Source organism: Mesoplodon densirostris, chromosome 6 (assembly GCF_025265405.1).
Source record: "Mesoplodon densirostris isolate mMesDen1 chromosome 6, mMesDen1 primary haplotype, whole genome shotgun sequence".
NCBI classification, from domain to species: Eukaryota; Metazoa; Chordata; class Mammalia; order Artiodactyla; family Ziphiidae; genus Mesoplodon; species Mesoplodon densirostris.
Genome location: NC_082666.1, coordinates 103,708,815 through 103,726,651, shown reverse-complemented (window position 1 = coordinate 103,726,651; position 17,837 = coordinate 103,708,815).

Below are 17,837 nucleotides of genomic sequence, written 5' to 3'. Positions count from 1 at the left end.
TCCCCCACTTGGTGTCCATACGTTTGTTCTCTACCTCTGTTTCTCTATTTCTGCCCTGCAAACCTGTTCATCTGTACCATATATCTAGGTTCCACATACATGCATTAATACAGAATATTTGTTTTGCTCTTTCTGACTTACTTCATTCTGTATGACAGTCTCTAGATCCACCGACTTCTCTACAAATAACCCAGTTTCATTCCTTTTCATGGCTGAGTCATATCCCATTTTATGTATGTACCACATCTTTATCCATTCGTCTGTCTGTGGGCATTTAGGTTGCTTCCATTACCTGGCTATTGTAAATAGTGCTGCAATGAACATTGTGGTGAATGTGTGTTTTTGATTTATGGTTTTCTCTGGTTATATGCCCAGAAGTGGGATTGCTGGATCCGATGGTAATTCTATTCCTAGTTTCTTTAAGGAAACTCCATACTGTTCTCCATAGTGACTGTATCAATTTACCTTCCCACTAATAGTGGAAGAGGGTTCCTTTTGTCCACACCCTCCCCAGAATTTGTTGTTTGTAGATTTTCTGATGCTGCCGATTCTAACAGGTGTGAGGTGATACCTCATTGTCGTTTTGATTTGCATTTCTCTAATAATTAGTGGTGTTGAGCAGCTTTTCATGTGCGTCTTGGCCGTCTCTGTGACTTCTTTGTAGAAACGTCTATTTAGATCTTCTGCCCATTTTTGTATTGGGTTGTTTGTTTTATTAATATTAAGCTGCGTGAGCTGTTTATATATATTGGAGATTAAACCCTTGTCCATTGATTCGTTTGCGAACGTTTTCGCCCATTCTGAGGGTTGCCTTTTTCCATTCCCGTTTTTTTTTAACCAAAAAAGAAAGAAAGCAAAAGAAGCAGAACACTAATGTGCGTGAAATATGCCTCTTGAAACTGTCGTTTTGAAATATGGACGTCTTTTGAACTTTTTGGTCGATATATGACCCCAGGATTTGTTTTCAGGGCAGGTGTCATTTACAGGCCTGCAATGATTTGGAATATCCACTGACCATTAGCGCTGGGATTAAAGCTGCTGTTGTGTGAAACGGCCAAAAGGTGGTAGCAGTTCTCCCTTAGCAAATCTGGTTACTAGGGCAACAGAGCCTCAATGGAAGCCTGTTCTAGATTGGAATTTAGAATGGAATGTGCCAGGAGAAAGCCCCTCAAGTTTGTCTCACTACTTCTTGTTCGTGTTTTTAATTTAATTTTTAATTTTTTATTACAGCAAGTTTGATTACAACGTTTGCTTGTTGTAGGTGTGCAAGATGTGGTTCTGTTACACATATACATATGTCTGTTCTTCCTGGGACCCTTTTCCCATGTACATTATGACAGAATGTTGAGTAGTCTTCTCTTGGCATTCCGTAGGTCTTTGGTGATTATATATTTCACCTGTGTTTGTATATGTCTCTTAACCCCAATATCGTAATGAATCCAATCCTCACACCTTTCCATTGGTGAACCATAAGTTTGTTTAATGAATCTGTGATTGCCCTTCTCCGTGGAAATATCTGCCCTGGTATCCGTTTTTAGGTAACACCTATAAGTGATATCCTACGATATGTGTCTTTCACTTTCTGACTTACTACAAGTCCCGTGCTTACCTGTAGACTCATCTACGGGGCTGCAAATGGCATTGTGCCCTTTTTTTCCTTGGCTAATATTCTGTCTTAGCGAGGTCCATTTTCTGCAATGTGATTCCCTGAGGGCTGAGGATTAGCTGACCTGGGCAGCCTGACCCTGCCGGCAAGCCCTCCCCAGGTGTGCGTGGGTTGAGGTCGATAGAAACAGCACTCCAGGCAGCAATAGCCCCTGCAGCTGTGCCTGATTCCATATTCTCTGCCCCGTCAGCAGTCTCGGGGCTGTGCTTGTGGGAGGGTGTGAGGGTCCACGGCTTTGTTGGTGGCCCGGTGTGAGTGGGGCTCTGCTGGACTTTCTGCAGGAGTTGCCAGGCTGCCACCTGTAAAGAAGAGGATGTGTCACCCATAACTTCCACTGGAATTTCTCTCCGGGCTGAGGTGAGGAAGGAAAAAAAGGAATGATGGCCGGGACAGGAGGGGTATATCAGGCAGGGAAATGGAAAGCTTCTAGAAGAGTGCCCGGGGCCAGGACCATCCTGGCTGGCCTGCAGGCACCAAGTTGGCCTGCATGCTGTCGCTGGTGTGGCTCCACGGCCCTTCCTCTAGGCTTTCAAGCCCTTGTACATATTCAGGTGTTTTACCTGGGAAGGGTGGGAACAGTTCAGCAGCAGCTGGCCTGGGGCTCAGCTCACGTTTACTCACAGAGGCCTCGGCACGGTCCCCCAGCTTTGCAATGACGACGCTCCTTGCGTGGGGGGGCCGGGCTGCTGGCTGTATGGGAGATGATTCCCCACCTCTGACCAATGTCAGAATTGTTTACCGCTGGAGCAAGTGCCCTGATAGGGTTTTCCTCTGTATAAATGCTGGGTTCAGGTTTTTTTTTTCTTTTTTGGTTCAAGTTAGAATTTATTCATCTTTTATGTATTTATTGATATAAGCATGGAAATAGTTCATTCATAGAAATACATCTGTGTGAAGGGAAGAACTTTTTTCTGTTTTATTTTAAATTTCATTTCTAAAAATTTTGCAGTTTAATTATATTTATTTTTCTATACAGCAGGTTATTATTAGTTATCTATTTTATTCATATACATATATACAGGTCAATACCTATCTCCCAACTCATCTGACCACCATCACCCCATGGATTCCCCCACTTGGTGTCCATACGTTTGTTCTCTACCTCTGTTTCTCTATTTCTGCCCTGCAAACCTGTTCATCTGTACCATATATCTAGGTTCCACATACATGCATTAATACAGAATATTTGTTTTGCTCTTTCTGACTTACTTCATTCTGTATGACAGTCTCTAGATCCACCGACTTCTCTACAAATAACCCAGTTTCATTCCTTTTCATGGCTGAGTCATATCCCATTTTATGTATGTACCACATCTTTATCCATTCATCTGTCTGTGGGCATTTAGGTTGCTTCCATTACCTGGCTATTGTAAATAGTGCTGCAATGAACATTGTGGTGAATGTGTGTTTTTGATTTATGGTTGTCTCTGGGTATATGCCCAGAAGTGGGATTGCTGGATCCGATGGTAATTCTATTCCTAGTTTCTTTAAGGAAACTCCATACTGTTCTCCATAGTGACTGTATCAATTTACCTTCCCACCAATAGTGGAAGAGGGTTCCTTTTGTCCACACCCTCCCCAGAATTTGTTGTTTGTAGATTTTCTGATGATGCCGATTCTAACAGGTGTGAGGTGATACCTCATTGTCGTTTTGATTTGCATTTCTCTAATAATTAGTGGTGTTGAGCAGCTTTTCATGTGCGTCTTGGCCGTCTCTGTGACTTCTTTGAAGAAACGTCTATTTAATTCTTCTGCCCATTTTTGTATTGGGTTGTTTGTTTTATTAATATTAAGCTGCGTGAGCTGTTTATATATATTGGAGATTAAACCCTTGTCCATTGATTCGTTTGCGAACGTTTTGGCCCATTCTGAGGGTTGCCTTTTTCCATTCCCGTTTTTTTTTAACCAAAAAAGAAAGAAAGCAAAAGAAGCAGAACACTAATGTGCGTGAAATATGCCTCTTGAAACTGTCGTTTTGAAATATGGACGTCTTTTGAACTTTTTGGTCGATATATGACCCCAGGATTTGTTTTCAGGGCAGGTGTCATTTACAGGCCTGCAATGATTTGGAATATCCACTGACCAGTAGCGCTGGGATTAAAGCTGCTGTTGTGCGAAATGGCCACAAGGTGGCAGCAGTTCTCCCTTAGCAAGTCTGGTTACCAGGGCAACAGAGCCTCAATGGAAGCCTGTTCTAGATTGGAATTTAGAATGGAATGTGCCAGGAGAAAGCCCCTCAAGTTTGTCTCACTACTTCTTGTTCGTGTTTTTAATTTAATTTTTAATTTTTTATTACAGCAAGTTTGATTACAACGTTTGCTTGTTGTAGGTGTGCAAGATGTGGTTCTTTTACACATATACATATGTCTGTTCTTCCTGGGACCCTTTTCCCATGTACGTTATGACAGAATGTTGAGTAGTCTTCTCTTGGCATTCCGTAGGTCTTTGGTGATTATATATTTCACCTGTGTTTGTATATGTCTCTTAACCCCAATATCGTAATGAATCCAATCCTCACACCTTTCCATTGGTGAACCATAAGTTTGTTTAATGAATCTGTGATTGCCCTTCTCCGTGGAAATATCTGCCCTGGTATCCGTTTTTAGGTAACACCTATAAGTGATATCCTACGATATGTGTCTTTCACTTTCTGACTTACTACAAGTCACATGATTACCTGTAGACTCATCTACGGGGCTGCAAATGGCATTGTGTCCTTTTTTTCCTTGGCTAATATTCTGTCTTATCGAGGTCCATTTTCTGCAATGTGATTCCCTGAGGGCTGAGGATTAGCTGACCTGGGCAACCTGACCCTGCCGGCAAGCCCTCCCCAGGTGTGCCTGTGTTGAGGTCAATAGAAACAGAACTCCAGGCAGCAATAGCCCCTGCAGCTGTGCCTGACTCCATATTCTCTGCCCCGTCAGCAGTCTCAGGGCTGTGCTGGTGGGAGGGTGTGATGGTCCACGGCTTTGTTGGTGGCCCGGTGTGAGTGGGCCTCTGCTGGAATTTCTGCAGGAGTTGCCAGGTTGCCACCTGTAAAGAAGAGGATGTGTCACCCATAATTTCCACTGGAATTTCTCTCCGGGCTGAGGTGAGGGAGGAAAAAAAGGAGTGGGGGCCGGGACAGGAGTGGTATCTCAGGCAGGGAAATGGAAAGCTTCCAGAAGAGCGCCCGGGGCCAGGACCATCCTGGCTGGCCTGCAGGCACCAAGTTGGCCTGCGTGCTGTCGCTGGTGTGGCTCCACGGCCCTTCCTCTAGGCTTTCAAGCCCTTGTACATATTCAGGTGTTTTACCTGGGAAGGGTGGGAACAGTTCAGCAGCAGCTGGCCTGGGGCTCAGCTCACGTTTACTCACAGAGGCCTCGGCACTGTCTCCCAGCTTTGCAATCAGGACGCTCCTTGCGTGGGGGGGGCGGGCTGCTGGCTGTATGGGAGATGATTCCCCACCTCTGACCAATCTCAGAATTGTTTACCGCTGGAACAAGTGCCCTGATAGGGGTTTCCTTGTATAACTGCTGGGTACAGGATTTTTTTTTCTTTTTTGGTTCAAGTTAGAAGTTATTCATCTTTTATGTATTTATTGATATAAGCATGGAAATAATTCATTCATAGAAATACATCTGTGTGAAGGGAAGAACTTTTTTTCTGTTTTATTTTTAAATTTCATTTCTAAAAATTTTGCAGTTTAATCATATTTATTTTTCTATACAGCAGGTTATTATTAGTTATCTATTTTATTCATATACATATATACAGGTCAATACCTATCTCCCAACTCATCTGACCACCAACACCCCATGGCTTCCCCCACTTGGTGTCCATACGTTTGTTCTCTACCTCTGTTTCTCTATTTCTGCCCTGCAAACCTGTTCATCTGTACCATATATCTAGGTTCCACATACATGCATTAATACAGAATATTTGTTTTGCTCTTTCTGACTTACTTCATTCTGTATGACAGTCTCTAGATCCACCGACTTCTCTACAAATAACCCAGTTTCATTCCTTTTCATGGCTGAGTCATATCCCATTTTATGTATGTACCACATCTTTATCCATTCGTCTGTCTGTGGGCATTTAGGTTGCTTCCATTACCTGGCTATTGTAAATATTGCTGCAATGAACATTGTGGTGAATGTGTGTTTTTGATTTATGGTTGTCTCTGGGTATATGCCCAGAAGTGGGATTGCTGGATCCGATGGTAATTCTATTCCTAGTTTCTTTAAGGAAACTCCATACTGTTCTCCATAGTGACTGTATCAATTTACCTTCCCACCAATAGTGGAAGAGGGTTCCTTTTGTCCACACCCTCCCCAGAATTTGTTGTTTGTAGATTTTCTGATGATGCCGATTCTAACAGGTGTGAGGTGATACCTCATTGTCGTTTTGATTTGCATTTCTCTAATAATTAGTGGTGTTGAGCAGCTTTTCATGTGCGTCTTGGCCGTCTCTGTGACTTCTTTGAAGAAACGTCTATTTAATTCTTCTGCCCATTTTTGTATTGGGTTGTTTGTTTTATTAATATTAAGCTGCGTGAGCTGTTTATATATATTGGAGATTAAACCCTTGTCCATTGATTCGTTTGCGAACGTTTTGGCCCATTCTGAGGGTTGCCTTTTTCCATTCCCGTTTTTTTTTAACCAAAAAAGAAAGAAAGCAAAAGAAGCAGAACACTAATGTGCGTGAAATATGCCTCTTGAAACTGTCGTTTTGAAATATGGACGTCTTTTGAACTTTTTGGTCGATATATGACCCCAGGATTTGTTTTCAGGGCAGGTGTCATTTACAGGCCTGCAATGATTTGGAATATCCACTGACCAGTAGCGCTGGGATTAAAGCTGCTGTTGTGCGAAATGGCCACAAGGTGGCAGCAGTTCTCCCTTAGCAAGTCTGGTTACCAGGGCAACAGAGCCTCAATGGAAGCCTGTTCTAGATTGGAATTTAGAATGGAATGTGCCAGGAGAAAGCCCCTCAAGTTTGTCTCACTACTTCTTGTTCGTGTTTTTAATTTAATTTTTAATTTTTTATTACAGCAAGTTTGATTACAACGTTTGCTTGTTGTAGGTGTGCAAGATGTGGTTCTTTTACACATATACATATGTCTGTTCTTCCTGGGACCCTTTTCCCATGTACGTTATGACAGAATGTTGAGTAGTCTTCTCTTGGCATTCCGTAGGTCTTTGGTGATTATATATTTCACCTGTGTTTGTATATGTCTCTTAACCCCAATATCGTAATGAATCCAATCCTCACACCTTTCCATTGGTGAACCATAAGTTTGTTTAATGAATCTGTGATTGCCCTTCTCCGTGGAAATATCTGCCCTGGTATCCGTTTTTAGGTAACACCTATAAGTGATATCCTACGATATGTGTCTTTCACTTTCTGACTTACTACAAGTCACATGATTACCTGTAGACTCATCTACGGGGCTGCAAATGGCATTGTGTCCTTTTTTTCCTTGGCTAATATTCTGTCTTATCGAGGTCCATTTTCTGCAATGTGATTCCCTGAGGGCTGAGGATTAGCTGACCTGGGCAACCTGACCCTGCCGGCAAGCCCTCCCCAGGTGTGCCTGTGTTGAGGTCAATAGAAACAGAACTCCAGGCAGCAATAGCCCCTGCAGCTGTGCCTGACTCCATATTCTCTGCCCCGTCAGCAGTCTCAGGGCTGTGCTGGTGGGAGGGTGTGATGGTCCACGGCTTTGTTGGTGGCCCGGTGTGAGTGGGCCTCTGCTGGAATTTCTGCAGGAGTTGCCAGGTTGCCACCTGTAAAGAAGAGGATGTGTCACCCATAATTTCCACTGGAATTTCTCTCCGGGCTGAGGTGAGGGAGGAAAAAAAGGAGTGGGGGCCGGGACAGGAGTGGTATCTCAGGCAGGGAAATGGAAAGCTTCCAGAAGAGCGCCCGGGGCCAGGACCATCCTGGCTGGCCTGCAGGCACCAAGTTGGCCTGCGTGCTGTCGCTGGTGTGGCTCCACGGCCCTTCCTCTAGGCTTTCAAGCCCTTGTACATATTCAGGTGTTTTACCTGGGAAGGGTGGGAACAGTTCAGCAGCAGCTGGCCTGGGGCTCAGCTCACGTTTACTCACAGAGGCCTCGGCACTGTCTCCCAGCTTTGCAATCAGGACGCTCCTTGCGTGGGGGGGGCGGGCTGCTGGCTGTATGGGAGATGATTCCCCACCTCTGACCAATCTCAGAATTGTTTACCGCTGGAACAAGTGCCCTGATAGGGGTGTCCTTGTATAACTGCTGGGTACAGGATTTTTTTTTCTTTTTTGGTTCAAGTTAGAAGTTATTCATCTTTTATGTATTTATTGATATAAGCATGGAAATAATTCATTCATAGAAATACATCTGTGTGAAGGGAAGAACTTTTTTTCTGTTTTATTTTTAAATTTCATTTCTAAAAATTTTGCAGTTTAATCATATTTATTTTTCTATACAGCAGGTTATTATTAGTTATCTATTTTATTCATATACATATATACAGGTCAATACCTATCTCCCAACTCATCTGACCACCAACACCCCATGGCTTCCCCCACTTGGTGTCCATACGTTTGTTCTCTACCTCTGTTTCTCTATTTCTGCCCTGCAAACCTGTTCATCTGTACCATATATCTAGGTTCCACATACATGCATTAATACAGAATATTTGTTTTGCTCTTTCTGACTTACTTCATTCTGTATGACAGTCTCTAGATCCACCGACTTCTCTACAAATAACCCAGTTTCATTCCTTTTCATGGCTGAGTCATATCCCATTTTATGTATGTACCACATCTTTATCCATTCGTCTGTCTGTGGGCATTTAGGTTGCTTCCATTACCTGGCTATTGTAAATATTGCTGCAATGAACATTGTGGTGAATGTGTGTTTTTGATTTATGGTTGTCTCTGGGTATATGCCCAGAAGTGGGATTGCTGGATCCGATGGTAATTCTATTCCTAGTTTCTTTAAGGAAACTCCATACTGTTCTCCATAGTGACTGTATCAATTTACCTTCCCACTAATAGTGGAAGAGGGTTCCTTTTGTCCACACCCTCCCCAGAATTTGTTGTTTGTAGATTTTCTGATGCTGCCGATTCTAACAGGTGTGAGGTGATACCTCATTGTCGTTTTGATTTGCATTTCTCTAATAATTAGTGGTGTTGAGCAGCTTTTCATGTGCGTCTTGGCCGTCTCTGTGACTTCTTTGAAGAAACGTCTATTTAGATCTTCTGCCCATTTTTGTATTGGGTTGTTTGTTTTATTAATATTAAGCTGCGTGAGCTGTTTATATATATTGGAGATTAAACCCTTGTCCAGTGATTCGTTTGCGAACGTTTTGGCCCATTCTGAGGGTTGCCTTTTTCCATTCCCGTTTTTTTTTTAACCAAAAAAGAAAGAAAGCAAAAGAAGCAGAACACTAATGTGCGTGAAATATGCCTCTTGAAACTGTCGTTTTGAAATATGGACGTCTTTTGAACTTTTTGGTCGATATATGACCCCAGGATTTGTTTTCAGGGCAGGTGTCATTTACAGGCCTGCAATGATTTGGAATATCCACTGACCATTAGCGCTGGGATTAAAGCTGCTGTTGTGTGAAACGGCCACAAGGTGGCAGCAGTTCTCCCTTAGCAAATCTGGTTACTAGGGCAACAGAGCCTCAATGGAAGCCTGTTCTAGATTGGAATTTAGAATGGAATGTGCCAGGAGAAAGCCCCTCAAGTTTGTCTCACTACTTCTTGTTCGTGTTTTTAATTTAATTTTTAATTTTTTATTACAGCAAGTTTGATTACAACGTTTGCTTGTTGTAGGTGTGCAAGATGTGGTTCTGTTACACATATACATATGTCTGTTCTTCCTGGGACCCTTTTCCCATGTACGTTATGACAGAATGTTGAGTAGTCTTCTCTTGGCATTCCGTAGGTCTTTGGTGATTATATATTTCACCTGTGTTTGTATATGTCTCTTAACCCCAATATCGTAATGAATCCAATCCTCACACCTTTCCATTGGTGAACCATAAGATTGTTTAATGAATCTGTGATTGCCCTTCTCCGTGGAAATATCTGCCCTGGTATCCGTTTTTAGGTAACACCTATAAGTGATATCCTACGATATGTGTCTTTCACTTTCTGACTTACTACAAGTCACGTGCTTACCTGTAGACTCATCTACGGGGCTGCAAATGGCATTGTGCCCTTTTTTTCCTTGGCTAATATTCTGTCTTAGCGAGGTCCATTTTCTGCAATGTGATTCCCTGAGGGCTGAGGATTAGCTGACCTGGGCAGCCTGACCCTGCCGGCAAGCCCTCCCCAGGTGTGCGTGGTTTGAGGTCGATAGAAACAGCACTCCAGGCAGCAATAGTCCCTGCAGCTGTGCCTGATTCCATATTCTCTGCCCCGTCAGCAGTCTCGGGGCTGTGCTGGTGGGAGGGTGTGAGGGTCCACGGCTTTGTTGGTGGCCCGGTGTGAGTGGGGCTCTGCTGGACTTTCTGCAGGAGTTGCCAGGCTGCCACCTGTAAAGAAGAGGATGTGTCACCCATAACTTCCACTGGAATTTCTCTCCGGGCTGAGGTGAGGAAGGAAAAAAAGGAATGATGGCCGGGACAGGAGGGGTATATCAGGCAGGGAAATGGAAAGCTTCTAGAAGAGTGCCCGGGGCCAGGACCATCCTGGCTGGCCTGCAGGCACCAAGTTGGCCTGCGTGCTGTCGCTGGTGTGGCTCCACGGCCCTTCCTCTAGGCTTTCAAGCCCTTGTACATATTCAGGTGTTTTACCTGGGAAGGGTGGGAACAGTTCAGCAGCAGCTGGCCTGGGGCTCAGCTCACGTTTACTCACAGAGGCCTCGGCACGGTCCCCCAGCTTTGCAATGACGACGCTCCTTGCGTGGGGGGGCCGGGCTGCTGGCTGTATGGGAGATGATACCCCACCTCTGACCAATGTCAGAATTGTTTACCGCTGGAGCAAGTGCCCTGATAGGGTTTTCCTCTGTATAACTGCTGGGTTCAGGTTTTTTTTTTCTTTTTTGGTTCAAGTTAGAATTTATTCATCTTTTATGTATTTATTGATATAAGCATGGAAATAATTCATTCATAGAAATACATCTGTGTGAAGGGAAGAACTTTTTTCTGTTTTATTTTTAAATTTCATTTCTAAAAATTTTACAGTTTAATTATATTTATTTTTCGATACAGCAGGTTATTATTAGTTATCTATTTTATTCATATACATATATACAGGTCAATACCTATCTCCCAACTCATCTGACCACCATCACCCCATGGCTTCCCCAACTTGGTGTCCATACGTTTGTTCTCTACCTCTGTTTCTCTATTTCTGCCCTGCAAACCTGTTCATCTGTACCATATATCTAGGTTCCACATACGTGCATTAATACAGAATATTTGTTTTGCTCTTTCTGACTTACTTCATTCTGTATGACAGTCTCTAGATCCACCGACTTCTCTACAAATAACCCAGTTTCATTCCTTTTCATGGCTGAGTCATATCCCATTTTATGTATGTACCACATCTTTATCCATTCATCTGTCTGTGGGCATTTAGGTTGCTTCCATTACCTGGCTATTGTAAATAGTGCTACAATGAACATTGTGGTGAATGTGTGTTTTTGATTTATGGTTGTCTCTGTGTATATGCCCAGAAGTGGGATTGCTGGATCCTATGGTAATTCTATTTCTAGTTTCTTTAAGGAAACTCCATACTGTTCTCCATAGTGACTGTATCAATTTACCTTCCCAGCAATAGTGGAAGAGGGTTCCTTTTGTCCACACCCTCCCCAGAATTTGTTGTTTGTAGATTTTCTGATGATGCCGATTCTAACAGGTGTCAGGTGATACCTCATTGTCGTTTTGATTTGCATTTCTCTAATAATTAGTGGTGTTGAGCAGCTTTTCATGTGCGTCTTGGCCGTCTCTGTGACTTCTTTGAAGAAACGTCTATTTAATTCTTCTGCCCATTTTTGTATTGGGTTGTTTGTTTTATTAATATTAAGCTGCGTGAGCTGTTTATATATATTGGAGATTAAACCCTTGTCCATTGATTCGTTTGCGAACGTTTTCGCCCATTCTGAGGGTTGCCTTTTTCCATTCCCGTTTTTTTTTAACCAAAAAAGAAAGAAAGCAAAAGAAGCAGAACACTAATGTGCGTGAAATATGCCTCTTGAAACTGTCGTTTTGAAATATGGACGTCTTTTGAACTTTTTGGTCGATATATGACCCCAGGATTTGTTTTCAGGGCAGGTGTCATTTACAGGCCTGCAATGATTTGGAATATCCACTGACCAGTAGCGCTGGGATTAAAGCTGCTGTTGTGCGAAATGGCCACAAGGTGGCAGCAGTTCTCCCTTAGCAAATCTGGTTACCAGGGCAACAGAGCCTCAATGGAAGCCTGTTCTAGATTGGAATTTAGAATGGAATGTGCCAGGAGAAAGCCCCTCAAGTTTGTCTCACTACTTCTTGTTCGTGTTTTTAATTTAATTTTTAATTTTTTATTACAGCAAGTTTGATTACAACGTTTGCTTGTTGTAGGTGTGCAAGATGTGGTTCTGTTACACATATACATATGTCTGTTCTTCCTGGGACCCTTTTCCCATGTACATTATGACAGAATGTTGAGTAGTCTTCTCTTGGCATTCCGTAGGTCTTTGGTGATTATATATTTCACCTGTGTTTGTATATGTCTCTTAACCCCAATATCGTAATGAATCCAATCCTCACACCTTTCCATTGGTGAACCATAAGTTTGTTTAATGAATCTGTGATTGCCCTTCTCCGTGGAAATATCTGCCCTGGTATCCGTTTTTAGGTAACACCTATAAGTGATATCCTACGATATGTGTCTTTCACTTTCTGACTTACTACAAGTCCCGTGCTTACCTGTAGACTCATCTACTGGGCTGCAAATGGCATTGTGCCCTTTTTTTCCTTGGCTAATATTCTGTCTTAGCGAGGTCCATTTTCTGCAATGTGATTCCCTGAGGGCTGAGGATTAGCTGACCTGGGCAGCCTGACCCTGCCGGCAAGCCCTCCCCAGGTGTGCCTGGGTTGAGTTCAATAGAAACAGCACTCCAGGCAGCAATAGCCCCTGCAGCTGTGCCTGACTCCATATTCTCTGCCCCGTCAGCAGTCTCGGGGCTGTGCTGGTGGGAGGGTGTGAGGGTCCACGGCTTTGTTGGTGGCCCGGTGTGAGTGGGGCTCTGCTGGAATTTCTGCAGGAGTTGCCAGGTTGCCACCTGTAAAGAAGAGGATGTGTCACCCATAATTTCCACTGGAATTTCTCTCCGGGCTGAGGTGAGGGAGGAAAAAAAAGAGTGGGGGCCGGGACAGGAGTGGTATCTCAGGCAGGGAAATGGAAAGCTTCCAGAAGAGCGCCCGGGGCCAGGACCATCCTGGCTGGCCTGCAGGCACCAAGTTGGCCTGCGTGCTGTCGCTGGTGTGGCTCCACGGCCCTTCCTCTAGGCTTTCAAGCCCTTGTACATATTCAGGTGTTTTACCTGGGAAGGGTGGGAACAGTTCAGCAGCAGCTGGCCTGGGGCTCAGCTCACGTTTACTCACAGAGGCCTCGGCACTGTCCCCCAGCTTTGCAATCAGGTCGCTCCTTGCGTGGGGGGGCCGGGCTGCTGGCTGTATGGGAGATGATTCCCCACCTCTGACCAATCTCAGAATTGTTTACCGCTGGAACAAGTGCCCTGATAGGGTTTTCCTCTGTATAACTGCTGGGTACAGGATTTTTTTTTTCTTTTTTGGTTCAAGTTAGAAGTTATTCATCTTTTATGTATTTATTGATATAAGCATGGAAATAATTCATTCATAGAAATACATCTGTGTGAAGGGAAGAACTTTTTTTCTGTTTTATTTTTAAATTTCATTTCTAAAAATTTTGCAGTTTAATTATATTTATTTTTCTATACAGCAGGTTATTATTAGTTATCTATTTTATTCATATACATATATACAGGTCAATACCTATCTCCCAACTCATCTGACCACCATCACCCCATGGCTTCCCCAACTTGGTGTCCATACGTTTGTTCTCTACCTCTGTTTCTCTATTTCTGCCCTGCAAACCTGTTCATCTGTACCATATATCTAGGTTCCACATACGTGCATTAATACAGAATATTTGTTTTGCTCTTTCTGACTTACTTCATTCTGTATGACAGTCTCTAGATCCACCGACTTCTCTACAAATAACCCAGTTTCATTCCTTTTCATGGCTGAGTCATATCCCATTTTATGTATGTACCACATCTTTATCCATTCATCTGTCTGTGGGCATTTAGGTTGCTTCCATTACCTGGCTATTGTAAATAGTGCTACAATGAACATTGTGGTGAATGTGTGTTTTTGATTTATGGTTGTCTCTGTGTATATGCCCAGAAGTGGGATTGCTGGATCCTATGGTAATTCTATTTCTAGTTTCTTTAAGGAAACTCCATACTGTTCTCCATAGTGACTGTATCAATTTACCTTCCCAGCAATAGTGGAAGAGGGTTCCTTTTGTCCACACCCTCCCCAGAATTTGTTGTTTGTAGATTTTCTGATGATGCCGATTCTAACAGGTGTCAGGTGATACCTCATTGTCGTTTTGATTTGCATTTCTCTAATAATTAGTGGTGTTGAGCAGCTTTTCATGTGCGTCTTGGCCGTCTCTGTGACTTCTTTGAAGAAACGTCTATTTAATTCTTCTGCCCATTTTTGTATTGGGTTGTTTGTTTTATTAATATTAAGCTGCGTGAGCTGTTTATATATATTGGAGATTAAACCCTTGTCCATTGATTCGTTTGCGAACGTTTTCGCCCATTCTGAGGGTTGCCTTTTTCCATTCCCGTTTTTTTTTAACCAAAAAAGAAAGAAAGCAAAAGAAGCAGAACACTAATGTGCGTGAAATATGCCTCTTGAAACTGTCGTTTTGAAATATGGACGTCTTTTGAACTTTTTGGTCGATATATGACCCCAGGATTTGTTTTCAGGGCAGGTGTCATTTACAGGCCTGCAATGATTTGGAATATCCACTGACCAGTAGCGCTGGGATTAAAGCTGCTGTTGTGCGAAATGGCCACAAGGTGGCAGCAGTTCTCCCTTAGCAAATCTGGTTACCAGGGCAACAGAGCCTCAATGGAAGCCTGTTCTAGATTGGAATTTAGAATGGAATGTGCCAGGAGAAAGCCCCTCAAGTTTGTCTCACTACTTCTTGTTCGTGTTTTTAATTTAATTTTTAATTTTTTATTACAGCAAGTTTGATTACAACGTTTGCTTGTTGTAGGTGTGCAAGATGTGGTTCTGTTACACATATACATATGTCTGTTCTTCCTGGGACCCTTTTCCCATGTACATTATGACAGAATGTTGAGTAGTCTTCTCTTGGCATTCCGTAGGTCTTTGGTGATTATATATTTCACCTGTGTTTGTATATGTCTCTTAACCCCAATATCGTAATGAATCCAATCCTCACACCTTTCCATTGGTGAACCATAAGTTTGTTTAATGAATCTGTGATTGCCCTTCTCCGTGGAAATATCTGCCCTGGTATCCGTTTTTAGGTAACACCTATAAGTGATATCCTACGATATGTGTCTTTCACTTTCTGACTTACTACAAGTCCCGTGCTTACCTGTAGACTCATCTACTGGGCTGCAAATGGCATTGTGCCCTTTTTTTCCTTGGCTAATATTCTGTCTTAGCGAGGTCCATTTTCTGCAATGTGATTCCCTGAGGGCTGAGGATTAGCTGACCTGGGCAGCCTGACCCTGCCGGCAAGCCCTCCCCAGGTGTGCCTGGGTTGAGTTCAATAGAAACAGCACTCCAGGCAGCAATAGCCCCTGCAGCTGTGCCTGACTCCATATTCTCTGCCCCGTCAGCAGTCTCGGGGCTGTGCTGGTGGGAGGGTGTGAGGGTCCACGGCTTTGTTGGTGGCCCGGTGTGAGTGGGGCTCTGCTGGAATTTCTGCAGGAGTTGCCAGGTTGCCACCTGTAAAGAAGAGGATGTGTCACCCATAATTTCCACTGGAATTTCTCTCCGGGCTGAGGTGAGGGAGGAAAAAAAAGAGTGGGGGCCGGGACAGGAGTGGTATCTCAGGCAGGGAAATGGAAAGCTTCCAGAAGAGCGCCCGGGGCCAGGACCATCCTGGCTGGCCTGCAGGCACCAAGTTGGCCTGCGTGCTGTCGCTGGTGTGGCTCCACGGCCCTTCCTCTAGGCTTTCAAGCCCTTGTACATATTCAGGTGTTTTACCTGGGAAGGGTGGGAACAGTTCAGCAGCAGCTGGCCTGGGGCTCAGCTCACGTTTACTCACAGAGGCCTCGGCACTGTCCCCCAGCTTTGCAATCAGGTCGCTCCTTGCGTGGGGGGGCCGGGCTGCTGGCTGTATGGGAGATGATTCCCCACCTCTGACCAATCTCAGAATTGTTTACCGCTGGAACAAGTGCCCTGATAGGGTTTTCCTCTGTATAACTGCTGGGTACAGGATTTTTTTTTTCTTTTTTGGTTCAAGTTAGAAGTTATTCATCTTTTATGTATTTATTGATATAAGCATGGAAATAATTCATTCATAGAAATACATCTGTGTGAAGGGAAGAACTTTTTTTCTGTTTTATTTTTAAATTTCATTTCTAAAAATTTTGCAGTTTAATTATATTTATTTTTCTATACAGCAGGTTATTATTAGTTATCTATTTTATTCATATACATATATACAGGTCAATACCTATCTCCCAACTCATCTGACCACCATCACCCCATGGCTTCCCCCACTTGGTGTCCATACGTTTGTTCTCTACCTCTGTTTCTCTATTTCTGCCCTGCAAACCTGTTCATCTGTACCATATATCTAGGTTCCACATACATGCATTAATACAGAATATTTGTTTTGCTCTTTCTGACTTACTTCATTCTGTATGACAGTCTCTAGATCCACCGACTTCTCTACAAATAACCCAGTTTCATTCCTTTTCATGGCTGAGTCATATCCCATTTTATGTATGTACCACATCTTTATCCATTCGTCTGTCTGTGGGCATTTAGGTTGCTTCCATTACCTGGCTATTGTAAATAGTGCTGCAATGAAAATTGTGGTGAATGTGTGTTTTTGATTTATGGTTTTCTCTGGTTATATGCCCAGAAGTGGGATTGCTGGATCCGATGGTAATTCTATTCCTAGTTTCTTTAAGGAAACTCCATACTGTTCTCCATAGTGACTGTATCAATTTACCTTCCCACTAATAGTGGAAGAGGGTTCCTTTTGTCCACACCCTCCCCAGAATTTGTTGTTTGTAGATTTTCTGATGCTGCCGATTCTAACAGGTGTGAGGTGATACCTCATTGTCGTTTTGATTTGCATTTCTCTAATAATTAGTGGTGTTGAGCAGCTTTTCATGTGCGTCTTGGCCGTCTCTGTGACTTCTTTGTAGAAACGTCTATTTAGATCTTCTGCCCATTTTTGTATTGGGTTGTTTGTTTTATTAATATTAAGCTGCGTGAGCTGTTTATATATATTGGAGATTAAACCCTTGTCCATTGATTCGTTTGCGAACGTTTTCGCCCATTCTGAGGGTTGCCTTTTTCCATTCCCGTTTTTTTTTAACCAAAAAAGAAAGAAAGCAAAAGAAGCAGAACACTAATGTGCGTGAAATATGCCTCTTGAAACTGTCGTTTTGAAATATGGACGTCTTTTGAACTTTTTGGTCGATATATGACCCCAGGATTTGTTTTCAGGGCAGGTGTCATTTACAGGCCTGCAATGATTTGGAATATCCACTGACCATTAGCGCTGGGATTAAAGCTGCTGTTGTGTGAAACGGCCAAAAGGTGGTAGCAGTTCTCCCTTAGCAAATCTGGTTACTAGGGCAACAGAGCCTCAATGGAAGCCTGTTCTAGATTGGAATTTAGAATGGAATGTGCCAGGAGAAAGCCCCTCAAGTTTGTCTCACTACTTCTTGTTCGTGTTTTTAATTTAATTTTTAATTTTTTATTACAGCAAGTTTGATTACAACGTTTGCTTGTTGTAGGTGTGCAAGATGTGGTTCTGTTACACATATACATATGTCTGTTCTTCCTGGGACCCTTTTCCCATGTACATTATGACAGAATGTTGAGTAGTCTTCTCTTGGCATTCCGTAGGTCTTTGGTGATTATATATTTCACCTGTGTTTGTATATGTCTCTTAACCC